This window comes from Etheostoma spectabile, unplaced genomic scaffold, assembly GCF_008692095.1.
Source record: "Etheostoma spectabile isolate EspeVRDwgs_2016 unplaced genomic scaffold, UIUC_Espe_1.0 scaffold00569986, whole genome shotgun sequence".
Taxonomy (NCBI): domain Eukaryota; kingdom Metazoa; phylum Chordata; class Actinopteri; order Perciformes; family Percidae; genus Etheostoma; species Etheostoma spectabile.
Window position 1 is genome coordinate 1 of NW_022605467.1, and position 10,526 is coordinate 10,526.

The 10,526-nt window shown below is 41.3% G+C and overlaps 2 non-coding genes across 2 annotated transcripts; both read left to right on the plus strand.

Moving 5' to 3' along the window:
• Positions 1 to 1,274: 1,274 nt before the first annotated feature.
• On the plus strand, positions 1,275 to 1,388 carry LOC116685553 (U5 spliceosomal RNA). Its single transcript, XR_004330981.1, has one exon. It is a non-coding gene; the product is annotated as a U5 spliceosomal RNA (small nuclear RNA).
• A 277-nt stretch (positions 1,389 to 1,665) lies between these two features.
• LOC116685552 (U2 spliceosomal RNA) lies at positions 1,666 to 1,852 on the plus strand. The gene has a single exon (XR_004330980.1). It is a non-coding gene; the product is annotated as a U2 spliceosomal RNA (small nuclear RNA).
• The last annotated feature ends 8,674 nt before the right edge of the window (positions 1,853 to 10,526 follow it).

The following is a 10,526-nucleotide window of genomic DNA, read 5'->3' on the forward strand; positions in this document are numbered from 1 at the left end:
ATTTAAAACAAGCAGCATGTCTGAAACCACGTTCACCAGAAATCTACTGGTTACTATGTAAGGACTGCAAAACCCCACGTTCACCAGAAATCTACTGGTTACTATTGTAGGACTACAAACCCACGTTCACCAGAAATCTTACTGGGTACTATGTAAGGACTACAAAACACCACGTTCACCAGAAATCTACTGTTACTATGTAAGGACTGCAAACCCACGTTCACCAGAAATCTACTGGTACTATGTAAGGACTACAAACCCCACGTAACCAGAAAACTAGTTACATGTAAGGACTACAAAACCCACGTTCACCAGAAATCTACTGGACATGTAAGGACTACAAACCGAAGTTAAAAACAAACCTGAAGCTGAAGAAACCCTAAACGTTAACGGAACAGATCCGCAGACGAATTGACTGACGGAGCAGTGGAGAGCGAGAGAGAGAGAGCGAGAGAGAGCGCATTTCTCCATGTTTCGGTGTGTGTGTGATTGATCCGAGCGGTTTTGTAGGCGGGGGGGGGCGCTGTGATTATCACAGAACGCTGCGCGGCCAGTTGAGGAGTTTTATTCAATCCGAGCACGGATTATTGACTCATATTCTCGGATAATACTTGTACTCGGCAAAGTGCTTTATCCGTACCAGGATATCGTTTCAGTCGGACACTGGATCACCCCTAGTGTATATGCAGTATAGATAAAAGAACAGTTGATGTCAAATGAATTGTGATGATGACATAATGAATAGTGATGATGACATACAGAATTGTTGATGATGAATCCAAAAGAAAGTTGATGTGTATATGCAGTAATGTAAAAGAAGTTGATGTGTATATGCACAAATCTAAACCACGCATCGACCCGGTAGTGCAGCGTCACCGGGGAAACGGGTTGCACCCATCTTCTGTCTTCTGGAAAAACAATTACGATGCACGTGGAGCTGACCGTTGCCCAAAACTGTCAACGGACCTGAAAGACATGGCTGGCAGATTTTACCGCCAGAAATTGTCCTAAAAAACTGAATGATTGGGAAACCTCGTTGGGGTCCTGGTATCAAAACGTTTTATAATACTTGACAAGATAAAGCCATACAAAAGTGTAGCAAGAGATTTGCACTTTTGATTGGCAGAAAAAAAAGCAAGGACAAAATATTGGCTGTGACAATGGGGGAATAGGGAGGCCTTGTGATTGGGAAAGCGGCACACCAAAGTGAGAATTACCGCGAGGGTTGGGACTGGGAAGACTGGCGTTTCGGCTGCTCTCGAGAGTGGGCGTACTTACTCTGGTTTCTCTTCATAACGCACAAGTCTTTCCCTTTTACTAAAGACTTCCGTGGAGAGGAAACGCCTATGAGTTGAAATTATTTTTGGTGGGCTTTGCTGTTTGTGCCTAAGCTTTTGTACTTGTGAAAACAAATATGCTCTCCAAAGGAAACTCAGATTCTAACAACGTAGCCAAAATGTGACAGCATGGGAATATTGCACGTTGCAGGAGTTGACCAATTGGGAAAACCACAATTGCCGTCTTTACTAAAACTTTTGTGCTTTCCCATGAAGCGCTTGGACGGGGGTGCTAGCAGCAGCTGTTATGTCCATTTTAAAATTATGGACCGTGACAACTGAGAACCGTCCGGGGAGGTCGCATCTGACAGCATAGAGGTGGTGGTCACGTCCTTCTCGCCTTTTGGCTAAGATCAAGTGTAGTATCTGTTCTTATCAGTTTAATATCTGATATGTCTATCAGGGGACAACATATTAAATGATTTTTAGCAATGGGAGTTGAAAAAGGGGGCTTGCTCCGTTCACTCCACGCATCGACCCGGTATTTCAGCGTCGCCGGGAACGGTGCACCCATCTTCTGTCTTGTGGAAAAACAATTAACGATGCACGTTGAGCTGCCCGTTGCCAAAACTGTCAATGGACCTGAAGAGACATGGCTGGCAGATTTTACCGCCAGAAGTAATTTACTGGGAACTGCTAAGTAGCAGCTGTTATGTCCTTTTAATGAAAAAGAAAGTTGATGTGTTTATGCATTAATCAAAAAGAAAGTTGATGTGTTTATGCATTAATCTAAAAGAAAGTTGATGTGTATGTGCATTTATTAAAAAGAAAGTTGATGTCATAATGAATTGCGATGATGACATAATGAATGGTGATGATAAATCAAAAGAAAGTTGATGTGTATATGCATTTATTAAAAAGAAAGTTGATGTGTATATGCATTTATTAAAAAGAAAGTTGATGTGTATATGCATAAATCTAAAAGAAAGTTGATGTGTATATGCATTAATCAAAAATTAAGTTGATGAGTATATGCATTAATCTAAAAGAAAGTTGATGTGTATATGCATTAATCAAAAAGAAATTTGATTTGTATATGCATTTATTACAGTTTTGTCTGATTGCTTAAGCACATTTTTTGTAACTATTGGCTATTTTTGCAAAACTCTACACACAAATAAGAAAACCTTTCACCCAATTATCAAAACATGTAGTTCTCTTGCAAAAGCGAACACAGCTAGATTAACTCTTCACACCTTCGTAAAAATTGGTTTTCGTATCAAACAGTAAACAACAAGCCATCATCTACTAAGCACACAATGTGCCAACTACACACTGATGGTATAAATACAAAACACATCTGGCTTTCTCTTTCTCTGTGTACAGATGTCAAATTGAGGTCATACTTTTTCATAGTGTCATGTAAACATACAAGGATCCAAACTTCAAGTATTGGTGTTTTATTCACACTCATCAAACCAAGGACAAAGTCAGACACAAAATAGTAATATCACAAAAAAAAAAAAAAACAATCAGCTACATCATGTCGTCTTTCTGGGTCCGGCCACAAAATTTCGTCCACATCGCATGCGATATCCTCCAGTCCAAGGCACGGGGAAAATATCTCCTGAATGCCGTATCCAGGCCTGACATGATGCCTGGTCAGTATTCCACATGCCTCCTCCATTGCCTGTAAAAGGGCACTGTTGATGAGGATGACGGTCGGACACTTCCAGCGCCAGGCAGAGAAGAACTCCTCGATGGGATTTAAGAATGGAGAGTATGGAGGGAGGTTGAGTGCCATGAAGAATAGGTGGTCTGTAAACCAGTTGCGGACCAAAGCAGCCTATGGAAACTAACATTGTCCCATATGATGAATATCGGGTATGCTCTGGTCTCTGAACAGTGAGCTGTCATGTAAGGTGTCCAGGAATGCAATAATGTGTGCAGTGTTGTATGGGCCTATGGTTGCATGATGGGGAACAACACCATTTTGGCTTATAGCTGCACACATGGTTATGTTTCCCACCACGTTGTCCTGGGACATTGATGATAGCACGGTGTCCAATAATGTTCCTGCCACGTCTTCTGGTTTTACTGAGGTTAAAAACCGGCCTCATCTACAAAAGTAGCTCATGTCCCATGGCATCTGCTTCTAGTTCCATCACTCTCTGGACAAGACAAAACAAATGCATCACATCAGGACCATGCACAGCACTACAGTAGCACTTCCAAATTCAGAACCAATGACATGTAGCTTACCTGCACATAGTCATATCGCAGTTGCTTTACACGGTCTGTGTTTTCTCGAAAAGGAACTCTGTAAATTTGCTTCATTCTTAGTCTGTGGCGCGCAAGTACACGACTTAGTGCAGAAATGCTTACACTGTGTATATTTTGAAAGATGGTGTCATTATCAATTATGGCTGCTGTATTTCGTGCAGTCTTATTGCTATTGGCAATCACCATGTTCACTATATGGGTCTCTGCTCTGGAGTCTTCCTCTGCCCCCAACATCTGGACGTCTAGCAATTCTGTAAAGTAACAATTTCAGTGTTTTTGCATGTATGGCACTGTTGTGTTTGTCATAGAGTATGGCAGTGCTACAAAGTACTTACCGATTCTCATTTCGAAATGTCTGATGATGCTTGCCACAGTGTAGCGGCTCAAATTAGGCTGAAACCGTTGGCCAGCTTCCCTCAGGGTCATCCCATGGTTGATGACATGGTCCCCTATTGTAGCTCTGATGTCATCAGTTTTTTTCTTACTCTTCTTACCCTTCTTCTTTCCCATCCTCGTCCTCTTCTTGCTCCTCCTTGTCCTCTTCCTCTAACTTCCTCTAACCATCTTGCTTCTCAAATCCACGTCTCTCCCTCGGCCTCCCTCTGATTCTCAGTCTTCTCACTCTTACTGCTCCATCCATTGTACTCCACACAGACAGCTTACCTGTGGCTTATTATAGTGCTTAGGCTGATTGCAAAGTGAACTAATTATCTAAAATAGTTTTCACATGTGAAAGTGTGCCAGACAGTTGGCAAAATAGTGTTAATGATAGCCATACAGTGTATAATTTTGCTAGGAGTGTGTTGGAAATTTGGTAATTGAGTGTAAGCAGTGAGTTGTGTTAAAGTTTGCAAAAAGAGTGTTGTGCAGTGAATTGTGGCCTACAGTTTTGCAAAATGTGTGCTACAAAATTGCAAACTGAGTGCAATGCAGTGTTTGTGCTTTAGTTTTGCAAACTCAGTGAGTGGTTTTGCTATACGTTTAATAGTTTTAGAAATTGTGCCACAAGAATCACGATAGCGCTTAAGCATTCAGAAAAAAAACGTATTAACAAACAACAAATCTATAATAAACTAAACTAAACAGAACTATCAAACTTATTCCTCTTTCTCACAGGCATTCTGCCTCGACAATGACCTTTCTCAAGGTCTTAATTTCAAATAAAAAGGCAGCAGCTTTCTCAGAAGTTTTTCTAATGGTGCCCACAGGGCTTCCTCAATCTCGCAAACAGCATCTCATCCTCCACAGAGAGCTGCAGGTAGCCCGGCTTCCCGAATCCGGTGGCTCCAGAGCGCTGACCACAGCCGTGGAGACCGTGTCCTGGACGGCGGAGGAATTCAACATTTCTTAGCACTGATTTCAAGTTCATGTAATCACGATGTTTGAAATAAAACATCCATCCTCTGGAGGAGTCCAGCAAAGTTAATAAACCAATTGTGTTGCCTAAAAATCAAAAACTGCAATGGTGATTGACAATCGTTTTCTGTTTTCTAGTTTTCTGCAATGCCTCAGAATTTCAATATTCCTAAATGTACTGAACTCATGCATCGTAATCTTTCAGAGAGGAGGTATCCAACACTCCTCCCTTTATTGAAATATTCTCCTTTTTTAAGCAATAAATAGCAAGTTACTGTATCCAGTAGGCTACTTTTTTTACTTTTGTTTCTTGCTAATTTTATGATTTGTGATTCTATTTTTTATTTCTGTCAGTATGTTTATTTATTCTAAAAACTCTTCTTTGATAAGCTACTGCAGAAACTCCACTTGAGTTTTACAAAAGACTGAGTGAGGAAAACGGACACTAAAAATAGAAAACAAAGACTGCAGTGTTTTATATCATGTGTGCTGGAGATATGAAAGAGTCATCAAATTGTGCGTGTGTATGGTTTTATGGCAAGAACTTCATTTTTAGAAAGGAGTATTAACTTTTGATTGCAGTGTTTCATTTTGGCATAGATGTGAGTTGTTAATTCCAAGTGCTATGTCTGATTGCCTTGTGTAGGAGTTTTGACATAATGAGCCAAATTTCTGTCATAAATTGATACGGCTAGAAATACAAATAAGGGAGTGCATGTATAATCACTTATTGAAATATTATAGAGGGTGTTTTAAATATTTAAATTTTTATTTGTCATACATACATACTCAATACTCGCTACATATATAGTCTTATGTTGCCATATAAATTACCAATTAAATCATCAATGAAAAAAAATACCTCGAGGGCTGTGTAGCTGTGGATTGTAGACGGAACCATATGAGGTTTTGTTGACGTTTAAATGATGAAACGTTTTAAACTGAATGTCAAACATGGCTGCCTCCCACCACAGGCTCACTTCCACCTGATGTTTGTCCTATAAAAAATAAATGCATATTGTTTGTATCCCTGTAAAAACAATATCCCGTATTCCTTTAAAATACTAATTACCACAGCATTGCTAGTTATGTGTCATGTATTACAGATTATATAATAACAAAAAATGTCCAGAGTATTGTGTGTAGGCTAAGTGTATTGTTTCTGTGATTGCCAATGACCAGGCTGCGGCAGGGTATCCCACCCTGAACAGACAGAGTTGAAGAAACACTGTCACAGACATCGGTCGTTCCAAACTAGACTCCTTACATACAGGACCTTTCAATTTGCTATTGGTATTTACTTTTCTCTATTTAGCAATAGCCTGCCTTATAAGTCTTCATCTCTTTTTTTATCTTTCTGAAACATATTTTCAAACACTATCAGTAGTTTATGCTACCTGCTCCAAGTGTATGCTTTAAGGGGCACAGTTTCCCCCCACCTGGACCCGTTTATCGCTGAGAGCTGAAAACACAGACAATGTATTCATGTTAAAATGGTACTTGCAACACATTTTACTTACAACACCACAACCAAAATAATGTAATTTGGAAAATTCATTAACTGACCTTCACAAACCTCCCTTGGACGGTGAGAAGCCCCCCCCCCCCCCCGCCCTGACAGCTTCCACTATCTCCGTGGTTACGGACGACGGGCAGAGGAGCTTCTCCGCTCCTCCCTCAGGGGCACCTGCCACTTCTAGAGGCGCGGATCGGAAGAATTGTGTATCTTTGGTCACATTAATTGAATATGGTGGCGCCTGGCCCCGCAGGGTGTACCCCCTAAATATAACTTGATCCACATTTGATTTTTGAGGCAATTCTTCAATAACGTTATTTTCGTGACAGAATTACCATCTGAAACAATCACCAGTACATTTTCTTTAGACACCAATGGTCTAGCTTCTCTGCCTCAAAGTTCCAGGACAGAACGTTTTTCTTTTTTGCTCATTAGCGCTGAGATATGAATAGGCGGGGGCCTGTTGTACGGTGTCTCGGAGTGCTTCTCATATTTTATTCAAAGCCATTCTGAAACAAATAAACACAAAAAGGAAGAAACTAATTAATATGACAGAAAGACATGAGTAAATAGCTCCCAGCCTCGAGGAGGGGTATATGCTGTAAGCTTGGCATATAGCTGCTCTGTCAAATTGCAGGATTTTTGCTTTCATGTTCCGCCACTGATGCTTCTGCTTTATCTCCATCGTTTAATTGTTCTTAATCTCCTAAATGGCAGCTAATAGCCTTGGGATACCCACACCGGTTTAAGCGGCTAGGAAAATAAATTTTAAATTTTTTCCCCCCATAAACCATGGTAGCTATAGACTCAACTCCTAACACCATATTCTTTGAGTTACACACTCTTTAGTCGCTTTACAACCTCTTATGACAAATGGAAAGTTCTTGCTAAGAGACTAAGAAAGCAATGATGTGGAACATTCCCCATTGAAATCCGGCAAACTACATAACCAAGATCAGTAAAGCTTAACACGCGTTAAAACAAACTTATCAAGATTTACGCCAACATATTACTCCAATGGCAAGAGCGTGCAGAGTGGACACATGTACACAGGAAAAGCTATTGGAACATGCAGGGGATTTCTTGCTTAAGAGAAAGGTGCCATATACTCAAAAAGAACAAACATACTGGACTGAGACTGGCTCGTTGCTTACTCGTGCAACCTCCAAAGGATCTAGTACATGTTCACAAAAGTTCAAAGTTTGCAAGCAGTAGATCAAAGCCATCAAGCCGGAGCTCTACAAAGAAACTGGAAGCTGCAGCGGAGCTAGCTGCAACTCAAGCAACGTTAAGGTCTTAGAGGATATGGAACTTAAGGAACACGAGCTTGAGAACCTCGAAGTTGAGAACAGAAAGATGCTTGCAAGTGCAAGAAGAAGAAAAATGCTGCAAGAAAAATGTATTAGAGAGAAAACGCAGGCAGTTGGAGCGCTTGGAGACAGTTAAGAAAATGAATGCTGCAAAAGCACGTCTACAGGTCTACAAACAGGAAATGGGTTCGGACGAAGAGATATCGGGCGGCTCCACACCCTAAGCGAAACTAAACACTAAAAACTGAAGTGGGACCCACCAAAGAAGTCTTTTAACACCACGTGGTCAACACTACAAAACGCCACACATTGTACAACCTGCTATGGTGGCAGACTGAAAGTGTGCAACCTGCTGCCATTGTTCATTAAATAGAGAGCACTACAGCACTTGCCAAAGCATAACAGAGTCGATCAACACAAGTCATCTCCCAATACCAGAACCTTATGTTTTCAATGGAGACCCCTAAGGTATAAAGACAGGAAAAATCTTTGAGACACTGATCGGGAGGAAGAATATTCCAGTAAATGAGAAAGTCTACTACCTTCGCAAGTATGTTAAAGGACCGGCAAAGAAAGCTATTGAAGGTTACTTCTGTTAGCACAGATGCAGCAGCCTACTCAGCATTGGACATCATGGAGGAAAGATATGGAGGCCCTTTGTGATTGCCAAGGCCTTCAGGGACAAGATAACTTCATGGCCAAAAATAGGACCCAAAGACAGATTGAACTAAGAGAATTCTCAGATTTTCTACGAAGCTGTGAAGCAGCAATGTCGCAGATCAAGAGTCTTCGCAGTCCTAAATGACTGCGCGTGAAAACAAAGAATGCTCAGCAGCTTCCATTGGTTGATAGCCAGATGGAACAGAAGGTCCTGACAGTTGAAGAATCAACACATGACTTTCCAAGCTTAATGAATTGTTTCAGTTTGTTTCAAGAGAAGCTAAGATAGCCTGTAACCCTGTGACATCTCTTTATGGTTTGGAGAATGGTGATAGTGAGAAGGTTAAGACACTAAAGCCTCGGAATGTGGGTGCAAAGGTACTGGCAAGCAGCTCAGAAGAAAACCCAGAATCTAAAACATGTATCTTTGTGAGAAGTTGTACCATGGGATTCAAACATGTCGGAAGTTCAAAGAAAAGTCAATCTCAGAAAAGGTCAAGTTTTGTGCAAACCAAGGACTGGGTTTTAGATGCTTGAAGACCGGACACCGTTCTAAGAACTGTAAAAGGAGGAGTGTCTGCGACACATGAAAAGGAATCACCCTACCTGTCTGCATGAAGATCGGGTCAAGGATGAGGAAAAGAAAGATCACAGAGATGACGAGAGAAAGGAGAGTTGGAACAAATCAAAGAGGAGAGGTCAAAGGAAAGGATGGATTTTAAACAACAAATGAAGCTTCTAAGGAAGTCACCCTCTAACTATGTAGTGCAAAACATGACTGGAACATACACGTCTACCGTATTCCAGTGTGGTGTCAACAACAAGTAGCCCAGAGCATGAAGTTCTCGTCTATACTTTACTGGAGAACCAAAGTGACACCACCTTATCCTGAAAGAAAAGGCAGACGCTCTGGATACACAGAGGAGCCAGTGCAACTAAAACTGTCAACATTGTCATCGAGAAGTAAAGTCATTCCAAGTCAGAAGTTAACTGGGTTGCAGAGCAGAGGGTTTTATTTGTCAAAGAAAATCACTTTCCAGTAACCTATTCAAGAGACTTTATTCCTGCCAATGTAAGTCACATTCCTACACCCAAGACAGCAAGACATGGCCTCATCTAGAACATCTGCAGAAGAGATTGCACCTTTAATTGACTGTGACGTTGGTCTGCTTATAGGTTACATTGTTCTCAAGCCCTGTTACCCAGAGAAATTGTGTTCTGGCAGAGATGAGGAGCCTTTTGCTCAAAAACAGATCTTGGCTGGAGTATCGTTGGCTCTGGTAGTCCTGTGTCGACTATGGAGATGCGATTGGAAGCAGCCATAGACGCTTGTCAGACAAGTAATGCCATGCCTTCAGGCATCTGTCAAACTGACAAGTGAAGTCCGATACATATGTCATACACATGTCAAGGAGTTAGTCACGCCGCCAAATGTTATGAAGCGATTGGAGTCAGACTTTAATGAAAGAAGTTGTGTTGCATCAATTCTAGATCAGGCATCCCAAAGATTTGAGAGTTCATCTTTGAGGACTGACCTTTACGAAGTAATGGCAAGTATAAAAAGCCGACCCGTTAACAGCACATTTGCTAAGTGATCAAATGGGCCCAGCCTCTTACGCCCAATCACATCTTGACTATGAGGTCTTCCATAGTCTTGCCACCATCTGGAAACTTGTGAAAGAAGACCTTTATCTCGGCAAAGATGGCGGAAGTTCAGCACTTGGCCAATGAGTTTTGGTCTTGGTGGAACAAAAGATACATATTAAATCCGTAACAGAGACAAAATGGCATAAAACCCGCAGAAATACGTAGGTAATGATATTGTGATTGTGCAAAGATGACAATGCACCAAAAATGAGTGGAAGCTCGCCAAGGTCATGGAAGTGTATCCTAGTGAAGATGGACGTGTAAGAAAGCTGTGATTGCTGATCATGGTCAGCACGGAGGCCAAGGAAAGCGGCTCACAAATAACTACCTAGAACGGCCTATCACAAGACGGTTACCTTGTTTGAATCTGATTAATGCAGCCTGGGTTGTTGCTACCCTCATTTAAGTCTCATGAACTATATTTGTTAAAAAGAAATCACCAGTGATTTGGTGGGAGTGTAGCTGCCAGCAGAGACA